Source organism: Anabrus simplex, chromosome 8 (assembly GCF_040414725.1).
Source record: "Anabrus simplex isolate iqAnaSimp1 chromosome 8, ASM4041472v1, whole genome shotgun sequence".
NCBI classification, from domain to species: Eukaryota; Metazoa; Arthropoda; class Insecta; order Orthoptera; family Tettigoniidae; genus Anabrus; species Anabrus simplex.
Window position 1 is genome coordinate 120872077 of NC_090272.1, and position 12017 is coordinate 120884093.

Genomic DNA, 12017 nt, shown 5'->3' on the forward strand with positions numbered 1-12017 from the left:
TTATCATATTAATTAGTTATTATTATGTTCAGCATTATTTTTCATCAGCGCGGGCAGAATTGAGTCAATTCATTGTTACCAATATTGTATACATATTGGATGCATATTTCTTTCATTATTAAATATAAATAAATTACGTATATAGTAGGTAAATACATTTTTTATTATATCTTACCTTTAAAAATCCTTTTAGAGAAGTAATTAGGGCCTCACACACTTCTGAAACGATACGTGAAATAGTTTGTTTTGAAATTCGAAAGGTATACATGGTAACACGGAAATTTAAGGCTTATTGGTAACTATTGGTAACTATACACGCTTCCAAGGCGTACACGGCGCAAAACAACGTCTGTACTGTCTCCTATCTTTCTTTTCTCCAACGTTCTTCATGTTAACTACATCACTAAGTATAGAGGTGAATTCAATTATATTTTCTGAAACTTGAATTAATTATTCTATTTCCAACACAAGATATACAAGGCACAAGTGGTACATAAAAATAAACACCGGTAAAAAAAAAATACTAGACTCTCAAGACAGTCTTACTAGCTTGTTGAAAGTAAATTCTTGTTCCAGAAGTAACTCAAGTAAAATAAAAATAACCTACAACAAATTTGATAAAAACTCCTATGAAGTAAACTAGAAAGAATCACACCAATTAATTGATGGTAACTATGCGCCTCCCAGTCGCACTACATTACGTAAGAGGGTTATTACTCACCGAACGTGGACAGGAACACGGCTGGGACGTGACGCACGCATTTACATTTGCGTGTACGTCTATGAGGCGTATTGTTACCATTCTAGGATTAAGCTGATAAATGATTCAACACTAGCAAGGAACCGCAGAGTGACAGCAGCCTCACTGAAGCTGGAATGGTATCCCAAAATACAGTCTGATTCTCTGAAATCTTTCCTCCAACCATTTGCAAAAGGATTTCAAAATCGGACGAGTTCATCCATAAAAAATTACGATATCCCATGCCATCTTCTAATTTCAATCTTTCAATAAGATCAATGTCGACGGCAATGTCTCCCGCAGAAAAGGTTTCTCCTCCAGTACCGCTTACTTTTTCGTTTTTTTCTTTGTACGGACAATAAATAATTTAAGCACAAATTAAAAGCGCATAAAGCAATTTCTTGCGCCATTTCGCGCCGATTCCCATGGTGCAATTGGCTCTATAGATGTGGACGCGGGACATTGTATCGCAACAGTCCAGGGACAGTGTCTCGCAACTGTCCCCATACAATGTCCGGCAACTTGGTCGCTAGGTGTGTACTAGCCTTAAGTCTATAAACCGTACAAAAGTCGTGACAAGTCAAGGTTAAGTTGGGTTAGGTTGATAACGAAATTTCCTTCAAATGAATTGACCTTTATAGAGGAGATAACGTTGCTTTCCATTTCGGAGGAGTTCTTGCAGATTTTTCTTGCTTCTTATACATCGTAATTCAATTCTATACATACGAATTGTACGAAATAAGACCGTAATTTTCATAATACGACGGAGGCAGTGGTGTAGTTTTAATCTCGCACTACATAGTGCCAACCTGCAAGATTAACAGTAAGTGTAGGACGTCATAAGGGTCCCTAAACAGTACGGTTCACGAAACTGAATCGAGCCCAACAGAAAATAACTATAAACACTAGCTTCAGTATTAACAGGGCAGAAAGAGTAAGGTTGTATCCTTAATGTATGCGAATCAAGCTAATGGACCATCGCAATATCTTCATTTCCACTGTAAGAAGTGTCTTTTTATATTTTAATGTTGTAGGACAACATTCAGTTTCATACCTTCAGTTGCTGGGGCTCTGTGGCCGTGCTGGAGGGGTCTTACCATCTCCCGCGCGGAGAGAGGGGCAGTCTATACGTTTGCGTCAGCATAACTACGCGCATTTCGGAAGACATCGTGTTGGAGTGTGGTCAGGCGTATGATGAGTTGCTTGTGAACACTCAGGCAATGTTTTCCGTTTAAGCAGTACCACTTTCTCATTATAGCATGAGTAAAACGCGGCGTGCTCGTCACCAGTTCTTTACCTTTCCGCATTACCAAAAATCCCAGCAAATAACAATAAACGGCAGCCGGTATGGAAGACTATTTATAAAGCTTCATCGTCGAGCACTTAAAATTAATTTAAGTTATTTAAAGTTAATTATTTCGTAAATTAATGTAATGTTATTGATTTTTCGCCCCACGCCGGGGTATCTGAATTTTACCGCAGGAGTTCTTTTGCGTGCCGGTATAAACATAGCGACACGAAGCTGTTGCATCTTCAAGTACCACCTGACTGTGCCAGGATCGAACTCGCCAGCTTTGTGAATCGAAAGGCCGCGGTGCTCCTCCATCTGAGCCACTCAGCCCAGCCTTTTATAAACGAGATACAGGTCCAAATTACACCGTTATAAGCATCCACCTTTCACGATTAATTTCGTTCACAAAAATAGTGAATCCCAACATTGTCCTAAACGCCATAGTGAAGCTTCATTGAAATCAGTCCAGTTGGTCAAAAGTCACTAGAGTATGAATTCCTAAATCTTATAAACAATACTTCGCATTCGATAAAAGCAAGACATTAACGCTAAATACATATTTTGCAGTGTCTATTGGCAATGCCGGTAAAGGAAGCTTTTATATCTTTGTATGTGTACATATTCTGAGTTTTCTGTAAGAGCTTGTTTTAAGATTTATTTTTTCCTAGCTCACTTTGATCTCTTTATCACTTTGGTAACATCTGTAGGGACACCATCGCCATCTTTAGCTCTGTCTGTTTTTTGGAACTATAGTCGGCGTCAACTCAAGTCCTAAGCGGTCTTATTGGTGTTAACCGGTACTCAACTCAAGAACCGAGGAAAATATCCTTCCACGTGTGTTTACTTGCTGTCTTTCCCCGACTCCATCTCGGTTCTCCTCCTGAACCTGGCGAGTATTGTAAGCGGCTTTTATATAACATGTATAACATCAAAAGGACCGCTTAGGACCTGAGTTGACTCCGAGTATAAGGTCACCGTAAGAATTTGAATGCCACAGAGTTTAAACTCAGGGAACCGACAATCGAAAAAGTAGAGTAATTCTGTTAAGTTGGCAGCATCTTCACCACAGAAGGAGGGGACGACAGAGGATGCCTCATCGATGAAGTCAATGGTACCTTCCCAATTCAGTCAATCAATCAGTCAATACTGATCTGCATTTAGGGCAGTCGCCCAGGTGGCAGATTCCCTATCTGTTGTATTCCTAGCCTTTTCCTAAATGATTTCAAAGAAATTGGAAATTTATTGAACGTCTCCCTTGGTAAGTTATTCCAATCCCTAACTCCCCTTCCTATAAATGAATATTTGCCCCAATCTGTCCTCTTGAATTCCAACTTTATCTTCATATTGTGACCTTTCCTATAAACGCCACTCAAACTTATTCGTCTACTAATGTCACTCCACGCCATCTCTCCGCTGACAGCTCGGAACATACCACTTAGTCGAGCAGCTCTTCTTCTTTCTCTCAATTCCTCCCAACCCAAACTTTGCAACATTTTTGTAACGCTACTCTTTTGTCGGAAATCACTCAGAACAAATCGAGCTGCTTTTCTTTGGATTTTTTCCAGTTCTTGAATCAGGTAATCCTGGCGAGGGTCCCATACACTGGAACCATACTCTAGTTGGAGTCTTACCAGAGACTTATATGCCCTCTCCTTTCCATCCTTACTACAATACCTAAACACCCTCATAACCATGTGCAGAGATCTGTACCCTTTATTTACAATCCCATTTACATAAGGGGCTATCATCACTAGCTGAGACTAAACATGATATATTTTTTATTTTAGTTAACGACTTTTAGGGTTTCGTATAATTTGCCCTTTACTTTGCAAATAAATTAATTAGTTCTTAAGATGTCTGCCTCTGTGGTGTAGTGGTTACTGTGATTAGCTGCCAACTCTGGAGGCCCGGGTTTGATACCCGGCTCTGCCACGAAATTTGAAAAGTGGTATGAGGGGTTCACTGAGCCTCGGGAGGTCAAATGAGTATAGGTGGGTTCGATTCCCATCTCAGCCATCCTGGAAGTGGTTTTTCGTGGTTTCCCACTTCTCCTCCAGGCAAATGCCGGGAGGTTACCTAACTTAAGGCCACGGCCGCTTCCTTCCTTCTTCCTTGTCTATTCCTTCCGATATTTCCATCCCTTCCCCCCCCCACAAGGCCCCTGTTCAGCACATCAGGTGAGGACGCCTGGGCGAGGTACTGGTCCTTCTCTCCAGATGTATCCTCCGACCCAAAGTCTCACGCTCCAGGATACTGCCTTGAGGCGGTATAGGTTGGATCCCTCGCTGAGTCGGAGGGAAAAACCAACCATGGAAGGTAAACGGATTAAGAAAGAAAGATTCTTAAGATTCTCACCGGCAAGCCTCGACATGTTTGGGGGAAAGTAAATCTTTGCATTTGTGGAGAAGATAGGGGCACGGGAAGGAATGCATGTATTTAAGGTGTCGTCCCATTTGCGATCACTCTTATCAGTGACATGCAGTCAGATTGCTGTGAGGGAATTCCCTACCGAAATACTTGTACAGGAAGACATCCCTCAAGTAACTGGCGAAACTACATACTAGGATTCTTACGAATCGTATGTTGAAACTCATTAAATTACTTATATTTAGCGTTTGGAACTGATGCGTTAATATCGGGACTACAGAGAATAAGCAGGGCTCAAATGAATCTTTTATTTAGAGTTAGCAGGTGGTTGTGGGTGTAAAGACGATTAAATGAGTTTTAAGAAGTAGGTCAAAAGATGGGCGTATTGAAACCGTTGAATTTTACACTTTCCAATTTCAAAACAAAGGATTTTATTGTAACACTTTGTTTCATCGATAATGCTATCCTTTTTGAATAAGTGTAGCTCATCTCAAACTTGATGATGATGATGCTTGTAGTTGGGCCCAACATCTAGGTCATCGGCCCCTAATGGTACGAAATGTTATGACAATTTAAAAATCCATAATCCTCCACTGACCAGAATTCGAAAATGTGAGAACGAAAAATGAATGTATGGACATGAATTTAAAACAATCAGTGGATGCGACCCGCAATGCCCCACATTCCCAGAAACTAGCGTTAAACGATAGTATTGCTGACCAAGGGACTGCTTCTAAAGCACAATACAGAATCGATGAGGCTTGTAGTCGAAACGGATCCAACATCCAGGTCATCGGCCCCTCATAGTGGTACTTATCGCTAGGAACATAGAACTATGCTATTTGTCATGTTGCGGTACTAATCAAAAGTAGCGTAGACTCGCGGTATTCCACACATTATGGTACTACTCACAGGTAATGAAATTCGCACATGTAACACAGACCTATGGTGTTTCGCACACTGCGGCGCTATTTACAGCCAGCGCAAACGTATAGAGGCAACGAAAACCTATGGCGTTCCTCACGTAAGTGGACTAACCACAGGGACCCGCACTATCCCGTGGTGTTCCTCACATAGTGGGTACTAAGCATAAGCATGGTGTTGCTCATCCCATGATGTTGCTCATATAGGGATACGAATCACAGGTACTGTAAAATACATCCTGAGCCACACACTGTCGCTACTAATCACAAACCTATTTTATACCTAACATAGTAGTACTACGCGCAAGTAAAAGCGACTGCTGGTGCTCCCTGCGTGATGGTACTGATTACAAGTCGTCTCATGATTCTAATTTGATCATCATTTGGTCGCCCCTTTTAGTCGCCTCTTACGACAGGCAGGGGATACCGTAGGTGTATTCTTCGTCTGCGTCCCCCACCCACAGGGGATCATCTCAAACTTAACAGTTAACTTACACTTTCTTATACAATAGGGGGCACTATTAAATTACTGCTTAAATAATGCTCAAACTGTTCAAACATTCATACTGACACGTTAAGTAAACACCTGCTCAAAATATAATTAGCCTACTTTCATCTATCTGTATGTATGTCTACCGCTTAGTCTCGTTTCTTCATACCGGGCCGGAATGAAATGACGTTAATTTATACGGGATGTTTCTACGGCCGGATGCCCTTCCTGGCACCAACCTCAATTGAGGAGCTAATGAAGATGAAATGTGTTATGGTGAATGAAATTGGGTAACGGATGGGAGGACTCACCTCTGGCCAATGGATAGGAACTGTACCTGAATCTGCCTGGAAGTGAAAATATTAAACCACAGAAAACTATTCTGAGAACAGCCGACGCTGGGGTTCTAACCCACAAGTTTCTCGAATGCAGAGCTTGGCTTCATAGCCGTAGCGCGTTAAAACGCCTACTTTCACCTATATAAATAAAATGATAATTTTTGTCTGTACGCTCGGATTAGATATACAAGATTCCAGAATTTAATGTTAAGAAAATATTTAGATTAAAATAAGTTGACCGGGCGAGTTGGCCGTGCGGTTAGGAGCGCGCGGCTGTGAGTTCGAATCCGGGGGATAGTGGGTTCGAATCCCACTGTCGGCAGCCCTGAAGATGGTTTTCCGTAGTTTCCAATTTTCAAAACAAGCAAATGCTGCGGCTGTACCTTAATTAAGGCCACGGCCGCTTCCTTCCCGCTACTATACATACATTGTCATTATAGACTGTTATGCAAGAAAAAAAAGGTTGAAGAAATAATAATTCTATAATGACAGCGCGAAAATATGAAATTGCATTCGGGAAATAGTGGGTTCGAATCCCATTGTCGGTAGCCCTGAAGATGGTTTTCCGTAGTTTTCTATTTTCAAAACAAGCAAATGCTGGGGCTTAATTAAGGCCATGGCCGCTTCCTTCCCACTTCTATCCCTTTCCTCTCCCATTGTCTCCATAAGATCTATCTGTGTCGGTTGCCGGACATTTGCGGTCACTGAGATAAACTTGTGCCCAATCACAGAAATTCCCCAGTTGTCACAGGACATTTGCGGTCACTGCAGCATGGTTTGGGCCTAATTAGCTTAATCTCGAGTATCCCCGCTAACCTGCCTGAGTTCCTGCTCGCTCCTTGCAGTTCAACATTTTTCTTTCGCGGGCATTATTTAGAGATTGATGCTTTCAGCCACAAACACCATTCTATACCGAAACTTCCTGGTGTGAGTACTGTATATTATATTGTGTGCTGTAGCTCAATCTTGAAGGTAAGAGGAGGAAGACGAAATATGTGAAGAAAGATGACAGAATTGAAAGAACCCTTAAGAAGTCAGGTCCTGTTTAAAGGCAATTTCTTACATAGAAAAACTAACGTAATCTTCTTGCTTCTTCAAGTAATCCTAATGTAAATAGGTATGTACAAAGGAACAACATTATAACGACGCTTACCATCTAATTTTTTTTTCCCGAAAAGTATGTTAGCGTGACGTTCGACTACCAGAAATAAATAAATAAATAAATTTAATTAATTAACGATGGAGCAACTTTTGTTTTTCTAAAAATGAAGTACTGGTGCGAAATAAAACGGTGTCTTTTACCTTGACCTACCTTTAATTATTCCACAATAAATAAATAGGAAAAATATTTTTTTGGATTAGCCTCTGATGTTTGTATATAAAAATTCACTTTGTGGTGTATTAGAGTTTAAATATCAAATATACGAGCTTGTGCATGTGCGTCACTGTTTATGTCGTGGTAGCCACGGGACCTTTCCGTGATGGTGATGATTACTGTCTTTGTGAGAAAGTAGAACGGTGCCACCATCCTCCCTTAAAACTAACCAGAAAACAATTCGAATAGGACTGACTCTCTTTTAAGGAAAAAGAAGGGAAATGCCACGAAGGACGTGAAAATGTAAGACTCCCCGGGCTTGGCAAACATCGTACCGTGGGGGTCGGAAGAGACAAGAGAGGCCGAATAGGAAATAGAATGGAATATATTTATTTATCATCCACAGAATTGTATGTTACCAACAACATGGCATGACTTGTTCTTCTCCTTCCGACACACCCAAGTGATGATTTCATGTTGACTTTCCCTATACTTTCTGTGCATATAACCATTTGTCTTACCAGTAACTGTCAAATCCATTACAGCATACAGCGGTAAATACTTACGCCGGGAAGTTTCGATATAGAATTGTGTTTGTTTCTTAAGGTATCAGTCTCTAAATAATGCCTGTGAGAGAAAAATGTTGATCTGCAAGGAGCGAGCAGGAACTCAGGCAGGTTAGCGGGAGTACCCCGAGATTAAGCTAATGAGGCCCAACCCCTGCTGCAGTGACCGCAAATGTCCTCTGACAACTGGGAAATTTCTGTGAGTGGGCACAAGTTTGTCTCAGTGACCGCAAATGTCCGTGATTTTGTGATGACCGCAAATGTCCGGACACCTCTGTGTCGGTGCGATGTCAAACCAGCGATAAAAAATCCATGTCACCAAACATCCCTGATTTTTGCGTACATTTCTGTAAGAGTATCCGTTATATAAAGCACAAGGCTTGCCTTTCTTCGTCTCAATGACCTGCATGTCGTAAGTAAGGAACCAGATAACATAACAAAAGTTAGATCAACGATGGATGTCTACAGCTGGAATAATTACAGTATGTTAAAAACGATAGACTAATATTATTTCAAAAAACCTTCAAGAGCGAGGTTGTGTGGAGTACGTCCTAATTAGCAGTCCCCCTGCTGCCTGGACGTTGGAAAACCCTGATAGGCTGCTGATAATTTTACAATGGTCGCAAATGGGACACGAACTGGTTTACCTTCACATTCTTGTTTTCGACTGTAATGGGAGTGATCGCAAATGGGTCTGATTGCAAATGAGACACAACCGTGTTTAAGAACGTCGGTATAAGAATGGTGTCTTTGGGAGTACTGGAGAGGTAAGAACGGGTGAAGTTACAGGTTTCGTTGTAATAAAAATGAAGAAAATTATTATTTATTTTTACCCCGATTCTGCTTCCATATGATGTACTGTGTATCCGTTTCTAGAATGTAAGGATTACAATTATCTTTTCTTTTCTTTCTCTGTTTATCCTCCAGGATCGGTTTTTCCCTCGGACTCAGCGAAGGATCCCACCTCTACTGCCTCAAGGGCAGTGTCCTGGAGCTTCAGACTTTGGGTCGGGGATACAACTGGGGAGGATGACAAGTACTTCGCCCACGCGGCCTCACCTGCTATACTGAACAGGGGGACTTGCGGGGGGATGGGAAGATTGGAAGGGATTGACAAGGAAGAGGGAAGGAAACGGCCGTGGCCTTAAGTTATGTACCATCCCGGCATTAGCCTGGAGGAGAAGTGGGAAACCACGGAAAACCAGTTCCAGGATGGCTGAGGTGGGATTCGAACCCACCTCTATTCAGTTGATCTCCCGAGGCTGAGTGGACTCCATTCCAGCCCTCGTACCAATTTTCAAATTTCGTGGCAGAGCCGGGAATCGAACCCGGGCCTCCAGGGGTGGCAGCTAATCACACTAACCACTATACCACAGAACCCATTTTACCTGCCAACTATAAAACTATGTCAAGTGCTGCCGACTGAGAATTCCGAATCTACCATTCCCCGAATGCAAGATTACAAGTAAACATCGCGAAACACGCAGCCAATTTGCTCAGTTCATTTAAATTGTACTATTATTATTATTATTTACATTAGAGCCACAAGCTGTAGGGCTCCTTGGCTGAATGGCCAGCATGCTAGCCTTCGGTTCAGAGGGTCCCGAGTTCGATTCCCGGCCGGGTCAGCGATTTTAATTGTATCTGGTTAACTTTTATGGTGTTGTGCTTTCTTCTTATACACTATCAAACACACCAGAAACTTATAATAATAGCGAATACATACCTCCACATAGGATTGAAGTCAGGAAGGACATCCGGTCGTATAACAGGTCCACGTATGTGATGCAGTTCGCACCCACGACCCCATGGAAAAGAAGCTATTCAGGTGATCTCATGAGCCAGCTTTTTGTACGAATACAAATACGAATGTAATACATTTAATATATGAGTCATGAGTCGTTACATCTTTTATGAGGTTTTTATTAAGATTGCTCAGTTTTCAACTAGTCCGATTCGTTGGCTGAATGATCAGCGTACTGGCCTCCGGTTCAGACGGTCCCGGGTTCGATTTCGGGCCGGTTTGGGAATTTTAACCTTCATTGGTTAATTCCAGTGGCCCGGGGATTTGTGCTGTCCCTAACATCCCGCAACTCACACACCACACATAACACTATCCCCCACCACAATAACACGCAGTTACCTACAGATGGCAGATGCCGCCCACCCTCATCAGAGGGTCTGCCTTACAAGGGCTGCACTCGGCCAGAAATAGCCACACGAAATTATTATTATTATTATTATTATTATTATTATTATTATTATTATTATTATTATTATTATTATTATTATTATTATAGTTTCCTACTTCTCATTGCATTCCGCCGGTTTAAGGCATGGTCTACAATAGAAGTTTTCTGAACACATATTATGCCCGTCCAGTGTAAGATTCAAAGTATACCCTACATACGTGTGAAAATGAACGTGCAGATGAGGAGTTGGGAACAGAACAATCTTAATGTAAACCTCGTAAAAGATTTAACGATTCATTATGCGGTACTGATAAGGGTTTGTCTGAGATGTTTGACCTCGGTCAGCATTGTTCATGCTGGGTATGTTTGTTCACTGTAGTCTTGAGTCCGCGCACCATTTGATACCCAGTGACGTCCAGTGGAGTCCAACCGTGCGCTTGCATCACAGTACAGTACAGCACAGCCCCCTGTGGACCGTGAAGTGACTGCTCACGCCAGTAGCGATATTACAGCGGTCGAGTTCATGCGCGCCAACCGAGCGCTCTGCGGCAGCATTGTTGACCAAAAAGACGTGCATTGTGAGGTGTCTGAAAAGTGCGAAAAAAGTTCGTGACAATGTTGTGACATGATGTGATAGTGACAATACCCTTTCTTTTTCTACGAATTATTGCTACTTTTTTATGACTGCTTGTGAAGAAATCTGTTCCTTACAGCTGTTGGTGAGTAAAAACAAACTCAGATTTTACATTTTTCATCATATTGAATCATTTTCAGAAAAAAAAAGTCGAAGAACTATTAATTTATTTAACCCTTGTATGTCTTTAATACCGATATTTGATTTAGTACGCCTTCGGTCTTTTGCGATTCCCTTTTTAATGCGTAACCTTTGATGGTCTATATGAAAATTCAACCAGTATCTATAGGTTGATGACTTAATAGACAGAAAGGTTTTACATCTAAGCGTTCATAATTTTAACTTTAACCTGAGCTGTCTGATTGGAAAAGGCTCTCGAACGGTGTGTGTGCCCCTGGCATACCGATCTCCAGCTACCGAATCCATTTCGAGCAATTAATCACACACGCACAACTGAAAGAAGTCAAAACCCCCAGGTAACTTTCCCAAACTCAGCAGTTTGGAAACTCGTACTTAATAATTCTGAGTAATATTTATTTAAAGGCAATAAGGACTCCGACACACATGAATGTCATTCACATAGGAAGCAACAGAAAATGCGACCATTTGACAGTAAGATAATAGCATAAGTTACCAAAAATTCCTGGCTTACATAAAATAATTTATCTTATATTGATATGATATTAAAATTACCTGCCTTGGACTATTACTAGTAGCGTTGTGTAATATGCTGGATAAAATGAGCGTGATAAACTTTTGAGAGGTTTGTGGTAGTAAGTGTACTTGTTATACTGTAGTTAGTACAGCTTAAGTATTAGCATAACGAATATGGTATTAGGCTAGATGGTATGAGCCAGTAGCGTAGCCAGGATCGAACGATAGGGAGGGTTATAGTTACAAAATTATGATATAACATAATGAAGGTGTGTGTGTCGTGCGCGCATGCATAAGTATCATTATAAAGACACTGATACAAATAAATTATGCTGGTATTCATATTGCATTACTGGTACACTATAAACTCTTACATTAACATACAAAAAGAACAATATGATCAAGGTGGACAATTTATGGCGAATGGTATATTGATCCAAATTTCGAGGATTATTAGAAACCAGATTCAGTCCGACTCGTTGGCTGAATGGTTAGCGTACTGGCCTTC

The 12017-nt window shown here is 41.3% G+C and overlaps 1 protein-coding gene across 4 annotated transcripts in view; it reads left to right on the forward strand.

Moving 5' to 3' along the window:
* LOC136878871 (toll-like receptor 4) overlaps positions 1-12017 on the forward strand; it is a 314995-nt gene that overhangs the window by 110317 nt on the left and 192661 nt on the right. Inside the window, exon 1 of one of the 4 annotated variants that reach the window (XM_067152430.2) lies at positions 10693-10940. The exons of the other annotated variants lie outside the window; for them this stretch is intronic. The gene's annotated coding sequence lies outside the window, so the exon portion shown is untranslated. Of the gene's footprint in view, positions 1-10692; positions 10941-12017 lie in introns of those variants that run through there. 4 annotated transcript variants of the gene reach the window in all.